The sequence below is a fragment of the Pezoporus flaviventris genome, unplaced genomic scaffold (genome assembly GCF_033815535.1).
Source record: "Pezoporus flaviventris isolate CSIRO_AGI_PZ_B2104156 unplaced genomic scaffold, CSIRO_AGI_Pfla_v1 ptg000213l, whole genome shotgun sequence".
NCBI lineage: Eukaryota > Metazoa > Chordata > Aves > Psittaciformes > Psittacidae > Pezoporus > Pezoporus flaviventris.
In genome coordinates, this window is record NW_026892761.1 from 13,443,320 (window position 1) to 13,469,749 (window position 26,430).

Sequence of the window (26,430 nt, forward strand, 5' to 3'; positions counted from 1 at the left end):
AGATTCTACTTTTTTACCCCCATTAGATTTCTTTCACTCCCTATTTCAAGCCATGTTTTGTAGGTTTTAATTGAAGCTTTTCGGTGAAGGCCACCTCTTTCCTTCCTGGCAGAAGGCAAAAGTACCTCCTGGAGAAGCCACTGAGTATGTGGGATTTGAAGGAGTATCCAAAGGTTGATTTCAGGAGATCCTCAACAAATTCGGAAATCAGCAACACGAAACAGTGTTTGCAGGTATAGGCAACTATTTTCCTGTTTAAGTGTATTAGAAATCAGTCTTACAACTTGCATATACCGCAGAGCCAAAATGCAAGGGGAGAACCTGTGAAGCTCCTGAATTAAAAAGGGGTAATGGCTTTATGGGAAGCTTGGGTTTGCCCATCACATATTGAAGTGTTTGAATGGTGCTACAGAAAGCACAAATCTTAGATTTTCTTTGTGCTATTCAAGTATCAGACAATGATCTTTGTTGCATAAACTTCATGTAGGAGAGCTTAGGACGGGTGGAAGCATCTGCGGATGCCCCTGGCACGCCTGGTGCCAGCCTGGAGTGCAGTGCTCACATTAGCTTTGTCCTGGTGAACCATGAAACTTCTTTAAGTTTTCAGTCTTAAGGAAGACTTTGTTTTAGAAGGCATCAGGACTGGGGGATTGTGTTCTCTTGGGAGGGCTCAGTTCTGTAGGGAGCTGCATTTACAATTACTGTGAGCCAGCAAGTGCAGTGATGTTTTCACTAGTCCAGATGCTGAATGTTATGCTCCACTGGGGAGCAGGTACAGATGTAAAAATGTAGTAGCATGTTACAGTGGATTGACTTTGTAGTTAGGCTCTGTAAACAGTTATTCCTCAGTCTGTAAGTGTCCCAGGCTTGATTTGCTGTGCGTGGTGAAGCCTTCCTCGCTCCAGACTGCACTGGGTAAGATGTAGCATCTCTTTAGGTGTGGGTAGGGCTGGTCTTGCTGACCATCTCTGGTGCCATTCGTGATAAAGGGAAGAAAGATCTGTCTCTAACTCAGAGTTAATCTGTTAACATCCTTTTAATTATGCTGCTGCCAGTCAGGATGTGAGTGAGCATGTCTGTGCACCTTGACCACACTGATATATTAATGAATCCAGGATGCCTTTTATGTAGCAGAAAAAGAAGCTTCTGGAAAATATATCTACTGAAGCTTTGCAATTAATGCTGCCTTTCCTGTGCTTTGTTCATTTTGCATTGTCAGATGAGTTTGGAGAGATCAGGTTAGCCAGGACGATAAATAAATTAACCTTTATTAATTAGACTCTTTAGGACTGATTCATTTATTTTGTTTCAGTGTTTGTGATTCACCAGTACTATTTTCAGCTCTGTCTCACAGTCTCTGTCTCATATTGCAGTTTATTGTTGTATCTGTTTGGGATCATTTAGTATGGGAGGGACCTGTGATTTAAAGACTACAAACATGTATATACAATGTGAGAATAAACAGAGAAGCTTGGCTATTCTGTTGTGCTCCATGCCATGCTAATGTGGCTGTTAGGATCATCTGGTCTATAGCTGTCTTGTATCTGTTTTGGAGACAAGACGATGGTAGCAGGCGGCTGTGTCTGTCCATCCCAATGTCCTTTGAGTATGACACCATCCTTGACACCATTTTGGGTCCTGAAGTACCAGGGTGAATGATTTCTCCCTGTCAAAATTAGAGAGTTATCCCTGCTGAAGCACCAGTAGCACAGGATGACACATGGTTACCTTTCAGTGACTGGAGTTTGAGACTGGATTTGGTTTGATAGACACACATCATGCAGTTTGTTTGTTGGACACACCAGCCACTTACAACTTTCCTCCCTCTCAGTTTTGCAGAATTGGATTAAGGATGGTTTGAACTATATTTCTACTCTGACAAGACTACAGATCTGATGTCCTCTGTTTGGACACCATCCAAACACCCCAATAGATAAACAAGCCCAAGGTTGCCATTGCAGCTCTCACCCTGCCTTGGCCAGAAGAAGCAAGACAAGGCTGTGATAATTACATTTGCATCTTTATCAACTCCAAGTTTGTGTTCTTTTAATTTTCTGTCTTGGTGAATCAAAATAGCAGAAGTTGGTGTGTTTCTATGACAGTACTTGCCCATACCCTGAAATGCTTCACTTGATTGTAGAAAAGCAACTCAGGCGAGGAATTTCTGGAGGGAGAAAGCAGCAGTCCTGGAAGCTCAGCTTGCTCTCTGCAGGGCAGTGGTATTCCCAGGGTTTTTTGCCTACATTTCCCCTCTGAAGTGAAGAGTCCCCTGGCTGACACACTCGTGTATTCTCAGGAGTCTGACTTGGTGCTGGCCATGCTGCTGAGGACACTGCAGCTGAATCCCTGGAGCGGTACCCACATCACCTGGGTGAGGACGGCTCAGTGGGTGCACCTCTCCCATACGCTGAAGTAGCCTGGAGATGCTGTGTGCAAGTCAGGTAAGACATGGGGCTCATGTATAACAGGAGAATTCATGCTGTAGGAGGCCCCGGAAGGTTAAACCCCAGCTGAGCTGCTGCTTGGAGAGCTGAAGCTACCATGTCCTCCACGGTAGCTCTCTGATGAGGACACATCCAATGCACCCAGACAGGCTCTGCTGCCTATTTTCTTTCTCTTGGGGTTCAACCTATCATTACACAGAGGCTCTTTATCACAGACGGTAAAGCAGTGTCTTCAGCGTGGGTTTATGCTTTGACAGACCCTAATAAAGCCATTTTTCTTTTGTAACCTCGACCAGGCAGGTCTGCTCTGGATGCTGATCAACAATTTAGCTTCACTTGGATGACTTGGAACAACCCTGACTCTTTCAAGGCTGAGTGGAAAAATGTTCCCAGCATGTCGAAGGAAGACCTTGCAGATTTGTCTCCAGTTCTTATGGCTGGTGCATCCCACTGTGCATTTGATTCCCATGTTTAAATTCTGAGCAGATAGCAGTCAGCCTTCACCAGAATACTTTTTTGCAACCCCATCAGCATATCAGAGAGCAATATTAATGCTTTAAAGTGCAAGTCCCAGATACCCCAGCTCTGCCAGGAGCAAGCAGCAGAGCTAAAGCATCCAGTGGTAAATAAGCTTATCAGATTCTCTGCCAAAGTAAGAGAAAAGACCATGTTGGATTAAAACAACAATGTCTGTGTGTCCATTTGGGTTTATAAATAGGGATGTACATGGTTTGGTGCATGGCACTTTTTGTTTGTAATTTTTGTGTCTCTGCTTTCCTGGTTTGCTTATATCAGTGTGTGTTTGGCTAACGGAAGGTGTATCAGACCTCCCCACAAAACTTGCGTCTTGTTCTTTAGGCAGCTTGTACTTCAGGTGCTGCTGTACCCAAAGACACACTCAGACTTTGTGCGTGGTTTCTTTCTTAATGTCTGTCTTTAGAGATTCCTCTAAATAGGAATAAAATATCACAAGCTACCTTTAAGTAGGGAGCAACTGAGCATACACTGAACATTTCATAATACGCTACTGGGATGGGGTACCTGTTCCCTCTGAAAGCGGATGGAATTAATTCTGTTTTGTAGATAGCTGCTGGGCTTTAGCTCAAACAAGGACTCTATCTTGAGCTTTGAAGTGTCTGGCTCTTATTAAAAAAATCGTTAGGCTACAGCTAGAGAGAAGTTTTCCGAAGCTTAACCTTGGCAATGGGTAGCTTCCTATTCACAGTTGTTTTCTTCTAAATGGGTAGCCTAAAAATAAATTACCCCCTCCCCCCTCAATCTTGACTCTAAGAAGGAGAGTTTTGAATTACTTGGAAGATGTCAAGGTTTCCTGTTGTCAAGATGGGCTGGTGAGACACGAGCTTTTATCAGCCCCGTTTCATAGTTATGTGTGTTGAGTAGGTGAGAGGGTAAAAAATACATCTGATAGAAGTAGTTTGGGCATCTTAGTTGATGGGCCCAGTAACTTCCCCCCACCTACGCATCCTCTCTTTCAGGCTCTTGCAGGAAGAAGTCACAAAAGCAAGAGTTTTTCTTCCTGTCCTTTACAGCTTACCTTGAGCTGTGAATCCATCTGGATTCTTAGGAAAAAGAGCTCCATCAGAGCTCCCTTGCTTCCACAGACGTTATTTTTGTGGGCAAATAATTAATGCCGCATGGGAGCTGAAAGCAAAGGTGATAGTGACAAAAGTGTTTGCTGGCAGGTTTGGTTCATTTCCAGCAGCCTTTGCTTTATGCCACAGGACTCAAACAGCAGAGATTGCTCCTCCTGAAATAGCCACAGTGAAACATGCCTCAGGTGGTTTAGCAGTAATGTTGAGGAGGAATTGCTAATACAGTTTTTCATCTTGACAGTGAGTGGCCTCTGTTGTCTATACCTTGCAATTTTAAGGGAGAGACCTTGTATGAAGTTGGCATCCTCAAGCTTAAAGCACTGCCACACATCCCTGTTAACCACTGATCTTCTGCAGCTACTTAGGAATTCAAATGATGTTTTCTAATGAGGAACTTCAACGGGCCGAGCAGTGACACAAACATATGTTCCAATGCAAAAAAGTCTTCTGTTCTGCAACTCCGTACTCCCTCCCCAGAAATGTGGGCTATGGGAAGAAAGAACAAGATTTTGATATGCTAATTTCTGGTATCATAAAAATATAATGCTTGTTTGTCCTTTATCAACAGGCTTGTTCATCTCTGAGGTTCAGCTTGTTGTGCTTAATCATGTGCTGTATCAGCTGTCCTCCGAGGCTGCTGAATGAGGGTGAATATTAGCACCAGACAGTGTTAGCTAACCACACTGGCTTGGATCTCTAATACCTCTGCCTATACCAGAAGGGATGTTACTGCAGGGCTTTTGAGGCTAATGCTGGGGTGTAGCATCAGGGCACTGTGAAATGTCCTCTAGAGACAATTTCTGGACTTGCTGCTCTGATTTCAGCTTATTGCTCCTAGCTTGGCTGGAGCTGCTCTGATTTTATCTGTTAAAGTCAGATCACACTCAAGTACTGCTTTTGCCTCCCTCATTTGATTTATCTACTCCAAAGTTTCAGAAGAGCCAGCTCCATTCTTGCAGACAGACAGATGTGTAATTGTAGAGGAATTGCCATCAGTGTAACTGGAAATAGCACTGGAAGAGGAGATCAGGGTAGATAAACTAGTCTTTAAATTAGTAAAGATTCTGGATTCTTAAAGTTGTCACATGTAGGTACATGAGAGCAATGTGACAACATTATTTCTTATTGTGTCTCTTTTTAAAGAGGCCACAATTGCCTTGTTCCTACCTCTATGCTTGCCTGCGTATCTAGTGCTGTTGGGAGCCAGGTCCAGCCTGGCATTCAGGAACTCATCTGCCGATGTGCAAAACTGGAGCTGGTGTCAGCAGCACTAAGTGACCTCTGTGCTGGAGCTGCTGGGTGCTGCATCACTTTTACCCCCAGCACTCCTCTGTGTAACCTTCATCCAGGTAGGCTGAGCATGTGCTGTTTAGATTCAAAGTGCATTTGCAAGATGTCACTAACAGCAAAGGCCTTGAATTGAGTGTCTGCTACAACCTGCTCTGAGTTCACTGCTGATCTGATCCTCCTGAAGATCATGGAGTTCCCTTAGCATGAATTTGGACCAAAACATTTAACAGGGGACATCTCACCATAAAATGAATCAGAAACAAATGACCCAGAAAAATAAGGTGAATAGTGGTGTTTATAGTCACTTAGTTTTGCATCCTATGAAAGCGAGTGGAGAGTGGATGGAGCTCCAGCCCTTTATTTCAAAGTGGGTAGACCCCCATTACTTCATCTCTGCCCTCACAGATGTCAGTGATTAAAAATATCAGCTAACCACATTAGTGCAGCACCAAATCTCATGGAGTTCTGACGGTGACATCTTGCAGAGGGATCTGTCATCTGAGAAATTCCTCTATAAAGATTTTTCAGTGTTGATCTCTCTCACATCACAGCTTCCAGTCTCCAACTCCACATACCTTAAGGAGGACTAAATTGCAGATTATCCTCCTTCTGTAACAATTACTTACAGTTTTCCCTGGTCTCTGCTGAGATGCTGTGCCTCTATCACGTGATGGCACACAAGTAGTTTATTTTACTAAACTCATCCATTTGTGGCTACACAAAGCAAATCAAAAGCTTGAACTTTTGAAGCCACAGGCAGATGCTGCTTGGCAACATTCGCATTCACCTGCCATCAGCGCTCCAGAGAGGAAACCTGGAGAGCACCACCTAAATGCTGCTCGGTGATTTCATCTAGCAGGGTGGATGATTGGAACAGCAAGATAAAGGAAAGAGAGGGTTCAAAGCATATTCACTGTTGTATAGATATGCATTGTGAATTTGCAGTGTGTGTAGTAGGGGGGTTATTTTAGATTATATACAGTGAGTTTTCCAGCTCTGTTTTTTCCATGTGCTCTGTTCTGATGTACCCAGCAACATTCATGTCCTCCCTTTCTCTCGTTTATGTCCATCCAGGCAAAAGCCCACGTGTGCTGCGGTGAGTTGGTGGCATCACTGCAAAATGCCCGGCTGGACACGAGGAGCTGCACACAAGCAAACAGCCATGAGCCAGGAAGGAATACCATCTTGGAGGGCCCCGTCCTTCACTTCTTCACTGGAAGTGGGTCAAGCAAAAAGCCCTGGCTAGCAAAAACAAATGCTTTCTGGGGAGTAGCATGTTGTGGAGGTCTGTGCTTGGTACAAAGTGATATTGATCCTGCATTAAGGCATTTAAGAATGGCTGCAATACAAAGAAATAAATGTCACACTCAACTAATTTAAATTACCCCTGCAAGATAATGAGAAGCTATTACAGCTCTGGATCTGCGTGCTCCCTGCTTGAAACATATAATTTGGCAAGCAGATAGCCTTTTTCTTCTCTATTTGTATTTTTTTTTGCAACCTTTCAAGGGGCAGAGCAGTAATATTGGATGGAAATGAGAAAGATGTTTAGAGCATGAATTGTGCTTTCCTACAATGCATCCAGAAAAAGCTCTTTCCTCATTCCATATCAATAAAAAAGCTAAAGATAGAGGGCAGAATAACAGAGCCTTAAGCTTTTAGGAGCAATCTTTCTAAACTTGCTATCCCATACTGCTTTTTTAATTAAAAATTTATCCTCCAAATTACTTCTGCTTTCCATCTGAATTTGGCTTTCCTTTACCTTTCAGGCTGGCATCTATTACAGCAAGTACAGCAGCATGGAGAGGGGTGGGAGGGTCAGTCAGCGATCAGCATGTGTCTTCCCTGTTTACCTACATCCTTTCATCTCACTCCTCTGCTGCATATGCTTAGCATCTGGCTGCTAACCAAACACGTTTGACTACTGTCTACAAATAACATGATTCCAAATATAAAATATTCTGTGACTCACATTAATTACAAAAAGAACAAGAAAAAAAGAGGAGGATTTTAATGAAGTGGAAGTTTTCCTGGGAAGATGAAGCGATCTGTTTGATTGCCATGAGCCAGCTAAAGAAAGAATAAATCCACAGAGGAAAAGAGAAGTCTCAATTATAGTATAAAAGAGAGTGTGCTATGGATTTGGGAGAGTAGATTTAAAATTATACTGAGTCGGCCCCAGTGAAGTCAAAAAGAGCTGGGATTGTAACCTCAGTCACCATGGAGCTGTAATCAGGGGTGTAAGAAGAAGATGTGAAGATGCTCAATTTATTTGCTGGCATTTGGCAATCTAGATAGTAACCCATTTTTAACTTATTTTGCAAACCCAGGTTTCTTAAAGGTTGGGGCATCATGTCAGTTCACTGCAGCTGCCCTTTCTTCTGCATTCCCAGGTTAGAAATGGTGACTTCTCTCCAGCACCCAAACCATGCCCTCTCCTAAGACGCAGAGAAGTCTGAAACACCCATGGAAAAGCTGCTCAGTGTTTGGCACATACAGAAGGTCACACTTGATGAGGTAAGATGTTATTTTCAAGCTTATAGTCAAGTATTGCAAATAATTACAAAATAGAGCTCTATATTTATGTAGCTGAAAGTTATTTTAACTTGCATTGATCAATGCTTGCTTCCAATCTAATGCATGAAAAAGTCTATCAAGGATAATGCTTATTCACTGTGAATCTTGGTTAGAAATAGATCCTCAGGTGATACATCCATGATGAGCCATTTTAAAGAGGGTATTATATGTCTCTCAAAGCCTTTTGGGAGGGAGGAGGGAAAAGGTACTTTGAGACAATAGGAAGCTGATTCAATAGCTGCACATGAGAAAGGCAGTCTCATGGTGCAGCCTTTGCAAAACAAGCTGAGCACCACAGAGCTTTTATGTAATGCAAATGATTTAGATGAAATGAGAGGAAGAACTGAGAGAAACTAAGGACAGGCCCAGCAAAGGCTAATTAAAATGAGGTGGATGCAAATCTTTGCAGGAGTTTGGAAGGACCGAAGTGTTCCATCCCTGCTGCTGTTTGCAGAGATGTTTGCTTTCAGATTGGCATCAGGGACAGGTAGCTGGAGTGGTAATCTCCTAAAGAAATGAATGCTTTCATGGCCTCTCTGGGGCCATTTAACAGACCTACAGGGCTTGATGAAGCACAGACACATCTCCAAATCAGGTACTTGATCAGTCTTCATCCGCTAACACTGGCAGTCCTCAGTTAATAGTTTTTGTCCAATAAGGTAATAGCTGAAAGGTGTTTTTCACCCTTCATTTAAAAACTGTTGTCAAAATACAGCATGGGCAAGTGGTTTGCTTTAAAGGGTCACCTGTATCATAGTACATGAGTGCCTCTGCTTGAGCTAGGAGCTACTTCAGCAAGTGAAAGGAATAAAACAGGCATCCAAATGCTACACCGCCCAAATCACTGCTGTGAATGGCAGCACTACATGGAGGGGTGACAGAGTTGATGTGCAAAAACACAAAGGCATCTTGGGGGCTCAGTCCAGCTGTTGGTTCTCCACTCTCAGCCCTCCACAACATCTGCCCTGGGTACTGTGAACATCTCCCCAGAACCAGGTATGGAAACCCTGAGTTAATTGTCACTGAATGAAACCATTTTTTTCCTGAATGCCCTTTACTTATTAAAGTAGTTCATGACTAGGAGGGGGTGAGACAGCCAGGATATAATTAGAAGTGCATTCATCACTCCTGCTGGTAATTGTTTTCTAAGAACACATAAAAAGAGAATCGATTGCTTTCTGGAGTGCCTCATCACGCTGCAGGTACCACTCACAAATCACATGGAGCTGGGGAGCCCAGCCCTATCCCTGGCAGTGTTCATCTCCATGATGCACCCCACTGTTCTGTGTCCATGGGGGATGTGGGAGCAATGGAAAGAAAAATGAGACCCCATCGAGAGAGATTTATGGGCCTGGGAAGCAAATGCCTGTGATGGCAGCCTGGTCCCAGCTCTTAGAGCTGCTTTGTGAACTGCTGGAACTTGGGCCATTTGCAAAGTGCAAAATAAAAACAATAGAAAATGAAGTAAATGCGTTTCTTCAGGTTTGGGATTCAGGCTCCACCTTGGTTGTGACACAGTGCATCAAAATACCTTTATTTTTGATAACTGACTGCAAATGATGCATTTCTGGATCTGGCAGGGAAGGGCTTAAAAGCCTTCCTGTAAGAATGAGGCCAGTTGACCTGTGCCTTGGCTGTTTATTACACAAAATGAAAGTGGGTATGAAATGCTGCTGAATCAAACTGGCAGTGCTCTACCAGATGCATACCATACTCTTATCAATACCTTTATGCTTATGACTGTGCTGAAGATTATTTTCTGGGGCCCTCAAGACAAGAGGGGTATGAACCTGCTTGAACAAGTCCAAAGAAGGGCCACAGAGATGCTGCGAGGGCTGGAGCAGCTCTGCTCTGGAGCCGGGCTGAGAGAGCTGGGCTGGGTCAGCCTGGAGAAGAGAAGGCTCCTGAAGGGGAGACCTGAGAGCAGCTCCAGTGCCTAAAGGGGCTGCAGGAAAGCTGGAGAGGGGCTTGGGACAAGGGCCTGTAGGGACAGGCCAAGGGGAATGGCTTTAACCTGCCAGAGGGGAGACTGAGATGAGCTCTTAGGCAGAAGCTCTTCCCTGTGAGGGTGCTGAGGCGCTGGCCCAGGGTGCCCAGAGAAGCTGTGGCTGCCCCATCCCTGGCAGTGTTCAAGGGCAGGTTGGACACAGGGGCTTGGAGCAAGCTCCTCTAGTGGAAGGTGTCCCTGCCCATGCAGAGGGTGGAACTGGATGAGCTTTAAGGTCCCTTCCAAACCAAACCATTTTATGGTTCTGCTGGGTGGCCCAAAAATCAGGTACAGATGTGGTTTAATAATGACTGAGAAAAGGATAAGTTATTCCTTTGATTAGCTTCTGTTCCTATAGCCACAGTAGGGGCTCCCAGCCAGGGCTGTTGCAGAGTTTAAAGACCCACAAAGGAAATATGAAAGAAGTGAAACGATTGTCAAGGGTAATCAAAAGCCATTGCTCATAGATCTGCAGGGAAAGACTTCAAGTTTTGCTCTGTACCAGGGATTGCACAGTGCAAGGTTTCAGTCCAACTCCACTTGCTGTCAGTTTGTCCCAGTGCAGCACCCTGAGTGTTGGGATTGGTGGGGATAGGGGACCCCGCTTGGTGTGGGTGGCTGGGCAGGGAGATGAAGAGCCATCCTGATGTCCACTATCTGCAACCCTTGCCCACTCAGCTGGAAGCCACGTCCTCATAGCTTGTTGTTGCCTTCATCCTACTCCCATGCTCTGGACAAAGGTTCAGTTTTCCAGGAAATTGGGGTATCTGTGGGCAAACACTTGAGTAGGAGTGTTTGCCAAGCAAGTGCTTCTGCTGCGAGGCTGAGAGCAGGTTGCTCTGCACAGCGTGGAGAGGACAGACCCAGCCCGGGGCCATGTGATTCATACCCTATTTTTATCAAGTTCTGTGTGGTGCTGCCATAGTGCAGGATAACGTGTTCCTCCTGCTGCTGTTCCAGCGTGTCACCTCGGCCAAAACCAGTGCTTTTAATTAGCTGCATAGTCCATAATGTGCGTTATCGTACCCTGGGAATTAACTTTATTGTAGTATTGCACCACGTGCCTCCCTGTAAATGTTGAGTTTCACACGTGATGTAATTGCTGAATAGAGAAATCCATTCCTCTGAGAGGTTTCCTTATCAGTAAACTCTAATAAGCTATTGAACAATGTTCAGTGCAACAGTCAAGACCCTGACTGTAGGAACAGCCCCCTTATTGGACCCCAGACCTGTCAATAACAGATAATCCAGCACTGCACAACAGTAGATGGTGCTCTTGGCTTGCATTAGCTGCCTGCAGACATAGCACGAGGAGGTTGTAGGCTCTTAAGGCTGTCCCTAGTGAAACAGTCCTTCTGAAAGCAAAGCTGGAGATGCCCAAGCATGTTATTAGCCTTGCTACGTCTCCCGATGGCCCCCAATCACCATGCACACAGTCTACCAACATGTCCTTCAAGAAGGTGCTGAGGCTACACATGCATATAGGCAAGAAGCCACCTTTTCCATGGCTCTTGTCATGGAAAGCACCATCTCCTGGAGAGGTCCATCAGCAAAGAAACCTCTGTCAGCCAGCACCACGTTTACAGCTCTGCAAAACGCTTCTCAGGTGGAGAGAGTTCTTGACGGAAGAATAAAGTGAGATTCCTGTTTAATGGTGTTCTCTTTGTAGGAAGCACTAAGCCAGGCGAGGTGGGGCTGGAGAAGTTCAATGTAGTGATGAAGGTGTATCCATCTCTGGGGCAGCGCATCCTTGTCATAGGCAGCTGGTACAGGGATCATAGAATCATAGAACAGTTTGGGTTGGAAGGGACCTTCAAAGCTCATCTAATCGACCCCCCCTGCAATGAACAGGACATCTTCAACTAGATCATCTTGCTCAGGACCACATCCAGCCTGCCTTCTGCTGGTTCTGGGTGAGGTGGCTGCTCTACCACTCTGCTTTGTCCAGCCACACATTTTAAATTATGGCAATTACAGCTTCTATGTTTAGGTTTCCATGAGGGGCTGCGTGGGAGCTGATGACACTTTGTACCTGAGAGGATGCATCAGCAGGTAGAAAAATAAAGCCTCAAAAATAACTTTTGAAAGGATAAACACCCATGTGAAGTCCTCTCTGGGGACTGTTACAATTCAGGGTGTGAATATGATAAGGCCTTAAAGAGAAAGGCAAGCCGTAGATGGTTTGGGTGCCCAGCACTATCAACAACTCTTTTTCAGTCCAAACGTGTACTTCAAAGCAAAATGTGCACTGTGCGAGTTATTGATTTATATGAGCCATACGCACACACTATAGCCTGTGGCTGAGCACCACCAATTTAAGATTATACATAATCTGTAAAAATATTTCTAGTTAAGCAAGTGGTGCTCCATCATGAAAGAGAACAGCTGTGTGTGGATATAAAGCAGAACAGCAACAATTACACACAGGCAGACTTATATTGCCTGTGTGTGCCAGCATGCTCGTGCACAGGCACAACTGGCATCTTTTAAATAGGCCCCGTTGCCTGGATGTTAAAAGGCTTTAAAAAAAAGAAAGGAAAAATGAAGCTTCTGCAGCTTCCTCTGCACTAATTGAATTTTTGTCCATAACATTTACCGACTTTAAGAAGAACTTGCTTATTTACCTTTTCTCTTGAATTTTTTTTCTCCTCTCCATTTGAAACTCATTGTATTGTGTCATTTTATAGGCGCCAGGAATAAATCTTTTGTCAAGTCTATTGTATTATTATGCAAAGTGCACAAAAAGTATAGGAAGAAAACAGCCCGAGAGAAGCTGAGTGCTGTTCCTTTCAGTGCTCCCACTGTGCCCCAGCAGCAAGCCTCCAAGTTTGCTAACACAATCTTTTTCTCAGAGGAACTTCCTCACCCTCAGCCATTGATTGTAAAGAGTTCACTTGGCCCTGCTAATGCCAGCTATGAGGAAGTGTATTTACTGAGAGAAGAAAGACTGGATGAAGGAGCCATCAATTATCTCTGCAGAATTGATCCTGGGAGGGTGAAGAAGCTGCTGGGCACCAGGAGGATTCTTGGCAGGAGAGAGAGGTCAGCTGCAATGAAGTCCCCTTTCCCCCAGGGATGGAGACACGTCCCAAGGAGAATCATTTAGGAAAGACCAAAATCATCAACATTCAAAACTATTAGGAAAGGCAAAGCTCAAGCGGTAGGTTGGAATGTTTCAGCTGCTTTAGGTGGTCTCAGCAGGCTGTGATTGATCTGAGGAGCTCAGAGTGAGCGTTGAGGTGGGGAAGAGGGACCTTAACCTGAGACTGACCCTACCCTGTCCCACCGCCATGGAAAGCACAAGCCAAGCGTCTTCCAGCTGATTGTAAAGCTCCGGGTGAGAACTCATTTAAACACATTAGTGGGGGCTTTAACTTCTAACCCAAGCTCATTAACATTGTTGGAACAGAGCTTTGCTCCCACAATGTATCCACAAAATGGAATTAAGCAACTTAATTAGGCTGGGTGAAACACAAAGAGGGATTTAAGAGAGAGGGGACTTGGCGGCTCTCTGCAAGGTGACGTCAGGGATCGCTGGAAAAGCTCATTTGTCCAGCTCTGACCCTGGAAATTTCCTTTGCTGGAAGCACGGTGAAGTAGGATGTCTGCTCATGGTTGGTTTGTTTTGTTTGCATTTTTTTCTGCCCTACCATAAAACACTGCAGAGAGTGTCTGATGCACTCATAGCATGAGAAAGTCCTGGCACTCCTGCCACCCATTTCTCTTCCCTTTGTTATTTCATAAGAAATATTGTATAAATTATATTGTATATTGTATAAATTATAGCCCTTTGCTTAGGAGAAGAAAAATACAGCAACTGACTGCTGGTGGTGAAGAGGAAAATTAAGGAAGAGTCTGAAGGGAGCCAGCAGTGAGCTTGTATTTTCTTGGAGGTAAGCGGTTAGTCTGTGGTCACTTGGGGACCTGTCACTAGGGGATTACCTGAAACTGGAAAGTATAAAATGCTTTATTCTTTGGTGTTTATTTACTGAAGTGCACCTTTAAATGAAAGGTTGAGTGCTCTGCACACATCTCCTGGAGCCATCCACTAGCACGAGCTATTGTGAAGCAGCTTTGTGGTGGACCACAGGCACCACATTAGAAGATCTGGTTTTGTGCCAGTATCTGAGCAGCCGGTGTGGGGTCCTGGGAGCCTGGAGCAGCCCGTGATGTTCTGGTTGGCTGTTCAATGACTTATATCTGCTTCAGAGGCACCAGAGACCCGTGGGAAAGGGGGAGGAATTGCCAAGAAAAATGTCTGGCTCTATTTCTTGGACAAATGCAATGCTTCTGGAAAGTCAGATGGAGACATGCATCCCTGGGAAATGCCACCGTCATCGCTGGCATTAATCTCCCTGAGACATTGTTGTCTCGGGGTTGACTCATCCTTCCTTGGCACAAGCTGGTTACTTCTCTAGGTCCTGCGGGGCCCTCTACTGTGAGTCCAGCTTGCTCCTCCCCTGCCCCATGTACCAGGGAGCCACAGCGCCCATAGCCCCAACCTGCTCCGGTCCTCATGGAAAGCCTTCTGCCCTCAGGAGCTGTTTTATGCATTTTTAAATACCTTAATGCTTCAACAGATATTTTACTACCTCTACCTCTTAAATAGAGATGCTTTGCTATTTTCTTTCATCACCTTAAGCCAATCTTTTACCTTCAGTCAAGCTCCTTATAAATAACATCATCCTCACTGCATCTTTGGCTCAGGTACCCTGGGATCCCAGACTGCACTGATAAAACACACATCCCATCTGCAGATGTGAAAAACTTAAAAACCCCCAAACTTTAAAGAAAGCTGAGGAATTTAACCTCATGATATTACCTTCTGATGTGTGACTTTGATGGGCAGACCACCACACTGCAAGTCCTGAGCCTTGACATAAAGCAAAATTCAAATTCAGTATCATATAAAATACTGAGATTGGACTAATCACACGTCTTTCTGATGGGAAAATATTTGTTGCGATGCCTTATCTTGCCCCTTTCAGCATAACTTCTTGCAACTATTTGCTCTGCTTTCGAGCTGCTGTTTACAAATAGTGATGGAAAAGGGGATGGAGCATCATTGCACAAACAGCTTTCTGTTTGCGTAGCTGTTTGAGAGCGGCTGTGCTGTGCACCGATGCCAGGCCGAGCACAAACCAGTATTTATGAATTATTTACATTTCTTTACTTGCTGTTTTTCATTGGTTGGTGGTTTTTTCTGTTTAAACAGTTTGTCCTCTGTTCCAGGAGCAGAAGGAAAGCCAAAATGACTCCAGTGACAGCTCAAATATCCCCCCAAATGACTAGTGAGTAGACAAAGTAAACAACTTATGATGAAAATGCAGCCTGAAAAATTATTCATCCCATCCACACAACAAATTGGTCAGAAACAGGAGGTTTTGTTCTACAGAAAACCCTCAAATTAAAAAGCAAAGAGAAGAAAAATTGTTTTCTTTTCCCTAGAATAAAAAATGTTTCAGAAAAATAAGCATCAGCTCAGAGATACTTCACAGAGTCTTCCTGAACTGGGAAGGGGCTGTGCTCATCACTAATATATTCTCCCTCCACTTCTTGTCATTGTTTTGTCCATGTTTCTGTCATCACCACATTTGATTTGATCACTGAAACCTTGAAACTGGAGCTGGGATAGGTATACCATGGGTTCCCATCCCCCTGGCCAGAGATAGTCCCTGTACCATGTTGGTGTGGGGTTACAACATGGCTGGGGATGGAAATAAGCTTGGCCCTACCAGCAGCACTACAGTAACTCAGGACTTACATGTGCAGTGTATCCCCCAAAAGATGGCAAACAGGGCTTGTGGACAACTATAACAGTATTGGGTTAAAATATTTGCATTTTAGTTTGCAGCTTAGTAAACCCCTACTGAATATTTGTTTCCAAGAATAGTTGAGATCTAGATACAGCTAAACTGCTTTTTTTTTTGTAAATAAAAACTACAGAAAGACCTGTTCTTCCTTTGCCCAACTTCTATATGAGAACAGACTGTAGGGTTCATTTTCCAGGTGAATTATTGGAGCTTTAACTCTCTTAATAAGCCTGGCTCCATTGATCTCAATGGCACGATGCTGATTGACACCTACTGAGGATCCATGCATAAGTACTTTTCATAATGAGCTCCTTCTGAGCCCGGGGTTGCCAATTGATGCGGCAGTTCCATATTAATAGGTGTGACTGTGCCCAATCAGATGGGGCTGGGAGGGATGCAACCTTTTGTGTTTTAACATTAATAAAATATTTATTGCAATCAGCTCATCTCTTCCAATTTGTTGCCAATTAACTAAAGTACTTAGTGGGAAGCTGACTGAGGCTGCAGCCGCAGGGCTGCACTAAGGTGAGCAAATTGGAGGCGTCTTGCGCTGAATTTCTCTCTGTTCCATCCTCTCCAGGTAGGAGCAGAACAGCAGGAGCTGGGAAATGGTAAGGACTTTCGTCTCCAGGAGAAGACATCTCCTGTCATCAAGAGGAGATAAAGGCAGCAGAGAGCTGAAACACCCCACAGATTAAAACTCAAAAGTGCATGAGGCTGAACTTTGGTTGATGAAGAGCAGAGATTTTGGCCAGTAAGATGAGGCAGTCTTTTTAAATGTTTTAGTTTTGGTTTTTTTTCCAGGAATATTGATTAATGGGGAGAAGGGGTGATGGGTTCAAACTTAAACAGAGGAAGTTCAGGTTAGATATAAGGAAGAAATTCTTTACTGTGAGGGTGGTGAGGCACTGGAATGAGTTGCCCAAGGAAGCTGTGAGTGCTCCATTCCCTGTCAGCGTTCAAGACCAGGTTGGAGAGAATCCTGGGTGACATGGTTTAGTGTGTAGTGTCCCTGCCCATTGCAGGGGGATTGGAACTAGCTGATCTTAAGGTCCTTTCCAACCCTAACTATTCTATGATTCTGTGATTCTAAGGTGAAGAAAGTTGCAACACAAAATGACAAGTTTTGAAATATGTTTGCCATAGAAATGCGAATCTTGATTTTTAGCTGCCTGGTATCTGGCATATGTTGCTATTAGCAGATTCCAGTATTGTGGGACCTCAAGGCATGGCAGGATAAATGCATATTTATACAATGGCCAAGAAAGGACAGGAAAAGCACCAGAAGTGAGGTCTTTGGCTACTACAGAGCCTTCCCAGTTGCTGCAGGCTACACTAATGCTGCTGGAAAGATGACTTAGCTCCTTGGCCAGCAAGTGCAGGCTTCAGTGGTAACGTAGCAGCTCTTCTGTAAGTGAGTGACAGCAGGATTGCCTGGGATAGGAGCCTTTAATGAATATCTTCCCTTAACTGATGCTTTGCTCCCAGTCCTTACTGAATGTGCCTTTCTCCTGGGCATTAGCAGGAACAGCACAGCCGATGGCCCTGTGTGCAAGCCAGAGGAAAACAAACCCCAAACCCCGGATTCTTCCAGTACTTGAATTCTCACTTGCATCCCATAGAAGTCTGTTATTTAAATTACATTCACAGCCTTAATGCTTTGATGACTCCTTATCAAAGCATTTTCTTCCCACTTGTTTTATTTAAGCTATTGAGCTATTCCTGCATTCCTTCCTCCATGTCAGAGAGCAGGATGGATTACTTAGAACTCTGGCAAGTTCTGGAAAAGAGCTTATAAAATCTTCACTTGGGATGCTTCAGCAAAGCAGAGGAACCAGGTTTGTGCTGAGAGGAAGAGCAGGCCCTGTTTTTTTTAATGGGTTTTGTTCAGCTCGTTCGAAGTCTATAATGAGGGACTGTCTCTTCATCAAATCTGGCTAATGGGATCTTTGATCTCCATTAGGAACTGCAGCTTAGTGAGGACAGAATCAGCACCAGGAACGCATTTCATCTGAATCTCCCCGCTTTGATACAAAAACGGTGATTCATCCCCCAGCTAGGCCATTTTTTCCCAATGAGCTTGCCATTCATGGAAATTAGGTCTAGTCCATGCTGCTTTAGCTCACAGAATTATTAATAAACTGAACGCCTGCACCTAAAATAAAATCAAATGGCATCTTCTTTTCTAAGAATGGCTGGGCAAAGAAAGCTGATTTTCTTCTAACTAAGGGCTAAGATCAGCCAAGCCCCAGCAGTGTGAACATTTAATGTGGGCTCACACAGGAGAGTATGAGGTGGCAGGGACATGGGAAGTGTCAGCACTGTCACAGCTTCTCTGCTTGCATCTCTGTTGGAGTTGAACTGCCCTGATTTGAGCTGGACCCATGTCTCACAGCATCCTCCAGGGTTAAGGTTTTTCTTGGAGCTACGTGAGTATTCACTATGAACATGGAAAGAGGAGTGACAGCCAGAGAACTGGAAGAGGACAGAGAATGATGCCTGTCAATCTACCCTCTTCTCACAGTGACATGAATTCATAAGCCCTCTGATGCAGCCCCTCTTTTATGGGAGATGAGCACTGCATCATCTCTATACAGGAGCCAATTGCCAGCAGCCAATTAATTAAACAATTAATTAAACAATTGCCCCTTAACCCAGGCCCAAGATCTATTTATGTGACTCAGGCTCAGGTGATGCTGAGCAGTTTCAGTTTGATCCCTCAGCAGTGATTTCAGCCTCCCTGAAGGTGCTGCAGACATTGGAGCCTGGACCACTGCCCATGGCGAGGCTGGAGGGTTCACCCAGTCCAGGGTTTGACAGGCTCTAAATCCATGCATGCAGCCTGGGAATGGGCACAGATTGGACTCATGACAGCAAAATTTATTGCAGCATGAACAGCAGAGCAGAGGAAGAACCTTGGGAAAGAAACCTCTGGCCAAATATCTTGATCTGCCACTTCCTATTATTTCATTGCAGTGTGTACACTGCTGATGCAAGCGATTCTTGCAGGAAGACGAAGGGAAGAAGAGCATTTCCATCATTTCATAGGTATTGGTGGAAGTTCAGGGAGTAAACAAAATCCTGCCTAGTGCAGGCATCATTTAAATGAAGTCGTTGCTGAAGTTTTGACTGATTACTGGTTCAGGGCCAAGGAGCTTCATTATCAGGTATGGGTGAATATGCAGCACTGGGCTCTGAGGAAACCATCCCTCTGGAGCTATAAATGAGGAAAATATGGTGAAATTCCTCAGTGCCATTTTTTACAAAGTCACTTTTGAGAGGAGAAATGTGATATTTATAGTTTTAAAAACTACACTGCTTGCATGATAGCTCTGCCAGTAAATGCAGAAAAAAGCAACAAGAGTATTTGATGTTCAGCAAACTATCACCGGGTGTATGATTTCACAGTCTATTGCAACTGAAAGTAGAAGAGTTGGGGTTTTTTTTTCACCTGGGGTAAAAATAAGTAAATCTGACACAAACTCTAGTGTAAGAGAAGGAGCTGAGTTTCTTTAAGGAAAGAAAGAGGTAGCACATAAAAGTAAAGTCACTTGCAAACATGGTATTGAAACAGATACTCGCTGCTTTACTCCATCAGGGTGCAACCTTTTGTATACTTCCCACTGCAACATTATTTCTAATAAATTATTGAGATAGGAAAGATATTTTACCCTCCCACCCTACTCAGGCCAATCATTAAGTGCATAAAAGCCTTTCCTATGTTATCGAACCTGAAAACATTCTTTAAAATGAGAGAGGTATGGCTACTTTTAACACGGATTTTATCCTTGAAGCATTCTTCCCAAAGCCCTCTCAGGACTTGGGGAGTTTTCTCCATTGTTCATGGGGCTTTGGGTTGGGATATTTTTTTTTAAGACCATGTTGAATTATTGAAAACCAATAAAATATTTAGTATCTGATCAATAATACATTGGTTGCTCTGCTACTTATTTTTATTATTGACAGAAGCAACTTGGCTGCCTGAGATGAGAATACACTAAGATGAGGCAGATGTTGCTGTAATCAAGACAACTGGGAATTGGATATGAGGTGGCCACAGGCTGGTCTATGGACATCCTTCCACACTGATGCATATTCAATCTCTCTGGAACGAGGAACTACTGTGAGTCAGGGTATGTACATCCTAGCATCCTACTATATGCTGTAGCTAAACAGTCTCTTGTCAGGCAGTAGGAGGCTTATCATGGAGTGACATTCCTGATACACCTATTTCGGGGAGCCCTTTTCAGACAAAGATGTCCTGTTGGCTCAGAGAATTCCATCTTGCCGGTGGCACAGCTCAAGGGAATCCCCTTTGCCGATGGAACTGTGCTTGCATTCTGATGCAAGTGCATAGGTTTGTACTGGGATATGTGATAGAATAAATCACGTCTGTCTGTGTAGTGGATCCATATTCAGTTTTAAGCGCAAATAAAAAGAGAGCAATGAATAAAAAAGCCCCAAAAGAGAGATAAGGCAAATTAGGGAACTCCTTGGGAAATTTAAAATGCACAGCCCAGCTAAGAGAAGTGATATTCGTCCCAGGATGATAAAGGATGGAGTCACTTGTCTTATTTCTGGGAAACTATAGGAGGTATCTAAGGAGTACCAGAAGAAGAGAGAAATGCAAATATTGTTCTACTCATCAGAAAACCAGAGGAGGAAGGGCAGTCAGTTCCCATGCACAGATTTCCTAAATCTGAAACAAATACTGGGAGATAAATACTTCTTTGAGGCTGGGTTTGTGCAGAAAAAAATAATAATCTTGCAGACAAATCCAATATCTTATTAAAGTAGAGTTACAGTTACTGGCTGAAGGGAATGTGGTGAGTGCAGTCTATTTGAATTTTAGAAAAGCATCTGATGCAATTGCTCATAAAATTTTAATCTCGAAATAAATTAAAACCAGCTTTGATATAAGCACAGTTCCATGAATCTACAACTGACCAAAGAATCATAAAAGAATGAAAAGTGGCATTTACATTGCACTGGAGGAAGTAAGCTTGCTTACTATGACTCTGGTAAGAATAATTGGCCTTATTTATTATCTCCTAAGCAATAGAGAATAGGGAGTGTAACAGCACAGTGCTGGTCTAAACAGGAAGGTGTATGATGGACGTGAACATTGGGAGAGCAGTAATTAATACTTTGTTTTTCTGCCCATGGTGGACAGTTACAGCAGGCAGATAAGGTGCTTTAATCCATGCCTTTGCTTACTCAAGAGTCAGGCAGAGGCCAGTGTTGCAGTCAGCTCGCCTGTTTTAAACCAACAGGCACGCAGGGAAGTTAAATGCTTGTCTTTCATAAGCAGTAATGTACATGATATTAATGATATTAATGATATTAACATAGTTACTGGTATTTTCCCTTAATTTGATATAGTCTGCAAGAAGGAATCTGCTGTGATGCGTTACTAGATCCGAGCAGACTGATGCCCTGTGGTGGCTTGGAGCTGCCTTTCACCCATCTGCTTTCTGCGGAAAGGCTCAAGGATTCACTTTGGATGAGTCCAAACCAGATGGGATGCGAGCAATCACAAAGATGTATGGACCGAGGTGTGAAAAGGTAGAGGTGAGTTCTTTTATAAAGCAGGACTGTGATTCTGAGATTTTCCTTGCTCTAATTAATCCATGTGCACAACAGAGAGGTCCCTTGATAATTTGCCTGGGGAAAAAAGAATAAAGAACCTTGAGAATGTTCTGGGGAGAGCAAAAATTGAGCTGGAGAGTCCAGATGAGACAGAAGTAGATATCATCTCTGCACAGTGGTAATTGACTTTGAAGACGCTATTCATCTGAATTACTCAATTCGCCAGGATTCCCATCCTTTCTATCTTCACTGAGGAATTCAATATATTCAAGAGTAAAGATGTGCAAAGAACTGATTTTTCTGTCTGTTGCACAACCTGAATAAGAAAATGTAAAAAGAAATCTTTTCACATCAACCTGATGGAATTTAGAAAATTTGTTTAGTGAAATTAAAGTAAAAAATCTTTCTCTTGAAAAGCATTTCGTTATCCACATTCTATTCTTTTAAAATAAATATCTTGTTCTGTAACTTATCAATGCTTTGTTCAAAGACATCAAGAAAAAACACCTTAGTTTAGGGTTTTTTTCTTAAAGATTTCTTTTTCCAAAGCAACTTCTCAAACCAAAATATATTAGGAAAATCTTTTCTTCAGTGAGTGTCTTCATGTTTCTCATGGGACATGTTCAGAGGAAAGCCCAACCTCAGCTGATTCTGAGGGCTTCCGGGTGCTCACTTTTCTTTGTACACCATGATGTACATGGGGGAGCACTGCTTCTCGTAGCTATTTCTCATGGAAAGCTTCAGCATCCCCAGCACCAAGGAGGGGTCAGGGGCACTGAGACAGGTGGTGCTCTCCAAGACAGCATCTCCTCTAGAAGCAAGGGCTTGCAGCACTACCATGGCCTGTTGGGAGCTAACCTGGCACCCAGCACTTGCATGTACAATCCAGTGCTGGCTGGTACTGCCACTGACCCTCCTTCTGCGTGGCTTTTGGGGATTATTCCTCACTTTGGATGAGCTGCATGGAACAGATGTCAGAGGCATCCCTGCAGTTCAGGTGTTTCAGAGCCTGTCTACAGCCACAGAAGTCTATTTCAAATTCATAGGGGTCCTCCACAAAGGTCTTATCTCTTCCTACCCCATCCTCTTAAGCCTTCCATGCTGAGTCTCCTATTGCACCTTGGACAAAAGCCAAGCTCATTAGCACCCACAGGAACAAGTCATTAGCTCATGTTCAGCTCAGTTGAAAGAAGGGCCCTGGATTCCTACAAGCCAGCCTGTATCTGGTGTGACGCCACAGCCACATGGCTGGCGCTCCATCATCCTGCACCGTGAAACACCACTTGTCACATCTGGAGCTCCCTCCTCCAGCAGCCTTTACTGCATTCTTCATTTTGATGCCTTGTTCCAGGTTTTAGAGAGCTGCAAGTCCCCTATTGCTCATTAGCAGGCTCAGAAAAACGGCTTTTATAGACCCATGTATTAAACAAATAAAAGACGTCAAGCAAACTTAAAAGCACATCCAGCTGCTTGCAGATTTACAGCATGCACATTAAACTCTCATTAAATGTACTTTTATAAAGGGTGGCTTTATTTTCTGAATCTGAATACCTGTGACAGTGGGAAGTGGGGTTATTGAAATATACTGGCTAAATGAGAACATTTACCAGCATAAAGGCCACATCTCAGTGACAATGCAGAGCGCACTGGGTGTTTTGTGGGCTGTCATGCAGGAAGGTGCTCTCGGCCTCTCTATCAGGGAGTTTATGAAGCAAATAAACATTTTCTTGCTGTCTGGCTTCCCTGCTTGCCCCCACCTTCTTTTTGTCTCCTAGGAATGGACACTAAAACTTTCAGGACAGTAAAAATGTCGCTATTTTATCAATTTGATGTCTTCGTGCATCTTGAAATAACCTCGTCTCAAATCCCACATTTTGAAACTGAGGTAGATGAAATAGTGATTTGATCCAGAGGAGGCCATGAGGATGATCAGGGGCTGGAGCACCTCCCATACTAAAACAGGCTGAGAAAACTGAGGCTGTTCAGCCTGGAGAGAAGCTGCGTGGAGACCTCAGAGCAGCTTCCAGTGTCTGAAGGGGGCTCCAGAAATGCTGGGACTGTATCAGGGACTGTAGTGGTAGGACAAGGGGTGATGGGTTCAAATTGAAACAGGGGAGATTTACATTAGATACAAGGAAAAAGTTCTTTACTGAGGGTGCTGAGGCGCTGGCACAGGGTGCCCAGAGAAGCTGTGGCTGCCCCATCCCTGGCAGTGTTCAAGGCCAGGTTGGACACAGGGGCTTGGAGCAAGCTGCTCTAGAGGAAGGTGTCCCTGCCCGTGGTAGGGGTTGGAACTTGATGATTTCAAGGAACTTTCCACCCCAGCCATTCTATGATTGCAGAATGTGCACAATACTGGGGTGGGGGTACAGGTGCTGTGGTGTAAGCTGCAGGACCACCAGCAACTCCCGCCAGTGCTGCACTGAAATGTCTTGAAACCAGATGTTTCTGCTGCTGGTCCTTATTGCAGCCAAGGCTAAAGGTGCACCGTGAGAAGGTTTGCAGAAGTCATGGCTATCACTTCACTCTGACATCTTGCTGTGCTGGCAGAGTTCTTTACAGACACACTCTGCAGACACAGCAGAGACACCTGTGTTTGCACCCCTCTTTCCTCACTCACTATCCCTTGAGCTATGCAGAGGCAGAAAAGGGAATCTGCTCACTGTGGCATATTTGCTCATCAGATACTATATTGATATGGACAAATGTAAGCAAACAGAATTGGTTTATGCTACATTAGAATTTTTATCTGCAACAGTAGTCCATTTATTAGTGAATAATCCAGGCTATTAAATGCTAAAATCCCTTCTTTGACTCTGAAAGTCACTGAGCCATACTTTGCTAGAGGCTGAGAGAGTGTGCTGAGCAAGCCCTGGGGCATGCTGATCTTCATCCTTCCAACTGGGAGAGATGTGAGGGTGGGGACAGGCCTGCACTCTGACCTGATCTCCCCAGCCTCATTTTCTGATAATAACATTTTTCTGATAGGACTCCTATGTATTCCATTCCTTGTTGCAGAAGCAGAAAGTGATTTGATAGCAGAAGAAATGGTTTATGTCTTCAGGGCCCTATTTTCTGAATATGTACATGCAATTCTTGGCAATAATCTAGATTTTGTATGCAAATTGGGTCACTCTGTGTGTAATTGCCCTTTCAATGCATAATTGCCCGTGGGCAGGTTTTGTGGAAGATCACATCAACTGCATGTGCAGGTGAGTCCCATATTTCTATTCACTTCAGGAAATGTGCACTGGCAAGAATTTAAAACCAGACACCCAAGAGGGAGGAGGACTTCTTAGCAGGATGGAAACAATGAACATTTGGGCTGCGATCAGCAGGCAGGATTTGGGGAAGATTATGAACCTGAGAAACAGAAAATATTTGTGATGCATGTTCAGGATACCCTGTGGCAGGGGCAGACTTGAAGGAAGGCAGCATGAGCTTTCTAAACCTGGGACAGTGATGGCTGGGCTTGGAAAGGATGGCTCATGTTAACCATTCCCTCTTCAGCCTAGTGCAAGGCAATTGAGGCATAGAAGATGAGGAAAAGTCAAATACTCCTCCTTGGGTTTTCATTCTTTATGTGAATAGTGAGATGGGGAAGGGCTGAAGCAGTTTTCCTTCCAGCAGCATGGATTTCAGTGTGCTTAGGTCTATGGGACATGGCAGCACCCTGCCTGTTCTGGGATGGATCTGAATTTTAGACTACCCTGCGCAGAGGCCTTTATTAGTGAACACCCTTTAATCACTTTGCAGGGAGGCTGACACTTGGACAAGTGCATCCCATTTCTCAGCTCTCCCAGAAGTCTGCTGCTTCATTCACAGCAGAGACCAGATCAGCCCATACTTGATTTTAAGCATGTTTGGTTTCTGTTCCAATTGATAGGAATGCTGGGTACTGAAGAGCTTGCTGAAATGGGTCCAAAGCACCAGAATGATGAGGATGGGAGAGGCATTTTGATATCACAATTAGAGAAAACTTGCTCCAGGGCCTCTAAGGAAATCTCATAAAACTTTGGTGAGTTCTTACCAAAATCTGAAGCCATTTTCCCTTCCCCAGCATTTCTACCTTACTTTTAAAGGCACTTTTTCTGAAGATTTACTGTTAGAAACCTTCTACTGAGTTCATTTGACTGCTCCATATTTCAGAAACAATATGGGAACAGCAAAATCTCTCTTTAGGCTCCATTATCTTAGACTCTTATTGTCAGCATAGAGTTATAAAGAACCAAGACTACCTTTAAACACTGAATAGCTTAAGTGCTCAAAACATAAAATGAAAGCACTAAACATATCAGTTTTGTATAAAAAACGTGCCCCTTTTCTCTTGTAATAAACAAATACATATATAACAGCAACCAAAATAAAGCAGGTAAATGCTTCAGCTCCTCTCCTTGGAGTGCTGGGCTGTATCTGCTCGATGTATGGAAATACATCACTTGTGTTGACTTTAACCTCCGTACCAGGAATGAGAGTCACCACCTATTCACATCTGCTGGTGGCAGAGTGGGTCATTTCAAGGGGCAGCAGTGCAGGAAATACTGTCTGTGGCCCTGGGGTCCCCTCGAGCAGTGTGTGCATCCAGCAGAGCTCCGGGGATTTTCTGTTAGTCAGCCACCGTCCTGTTGCTGATTAAATTCTTCTGGGCAAACCGTGTCCATCTGTGATAAATTTGGTAAGATAAATGATCTTTCTAGACAAAGGAACTGCAGGATACCCCATCTATCTAGACCAAAGATATCATTTGATATAGAGCCACATGGGAAATTATCAGCTCAAGTGAAAGCGCTGAGAATTTATACAGGAACTGTAAAGTGGGTACAGTGCTGGCTGAAGGGGAGACAGTGAGAGGGAGTGATCGTTCTGAAGTGAGGCTATTGGTAAACATCCCTGAGGATCAGTAGTGGGACTGAGCATATTTCATTTTTGTATTGACCCTGGAAAGGAACGCTGAGTATGCCAGTGTCACAGCCCATGAGATGGTAGGAGCATCGTCAATGCAAACCAGGATCGGGCTCTTAACTGAAGACTGACCTTGAACGCTGAAGTAATAGAAAAGGCACAAAATGCACTAGTTTATAAGGTATGGACAAGTATTTATGGAGCAGCAGTGACAA

At 44.0% G+C, this 26,430-nt stretch overlaps 3 long non-coding RNA genes across 3 annotated transcripts; all 3 read left to right on the top strand.

Moving 5' to 3' along the window:
* Nucleotides 1-2,708: 2,708 nt before the first annotated feature.
* Nucleotides 2,709-9,956, top strand: LOC133262460 (uncharacterized). The gene is made up of 3 exons (XR_009741319.1): nucleotides 2,709-3,066; nucleotides 6,422-6,566; nucleotides 7,678-9,956. It is a non-coding gene; the product is annotated as an uncharacterized LOC133262460 (long non-coding RNA).
* Nucleotides 9,957-13,003: 3,047 nt separating this feature from the next.
* LOC133262603 (uncharacterized) lies at nucleotides 13,004-16,518 on the top strand. The gene is made up of 3 exons (XR_009741361.1): nucleotides 13,004-13,804; nucleotides 15,144-15,202; nucleotides 16,305-16,518. It is a non-coding gene; the product is annotated as an uncharacterized LOC133262603 (long non-coding RNA).
* A 4,617-nt stretch (nucleotides 16,519-21,135) lies between these two features.
* LOC133262370 (uncharacterized) lies at nucleotides 21,136-26,390 on the top strand. Its single transcript, XR_009741283.1, has 3 exons — nucleotides 21,136-21,289; nucleotides 25,200-25,331; nucleotides 26,259-26,390. It is a non-coding gene; the product is annotated as an uncharacterized LOC133262370 (long non-coding RNA).
* The last annotated feature ends 40 nt before the right edge of the window (nucleotides 26,391-26,430 follow it).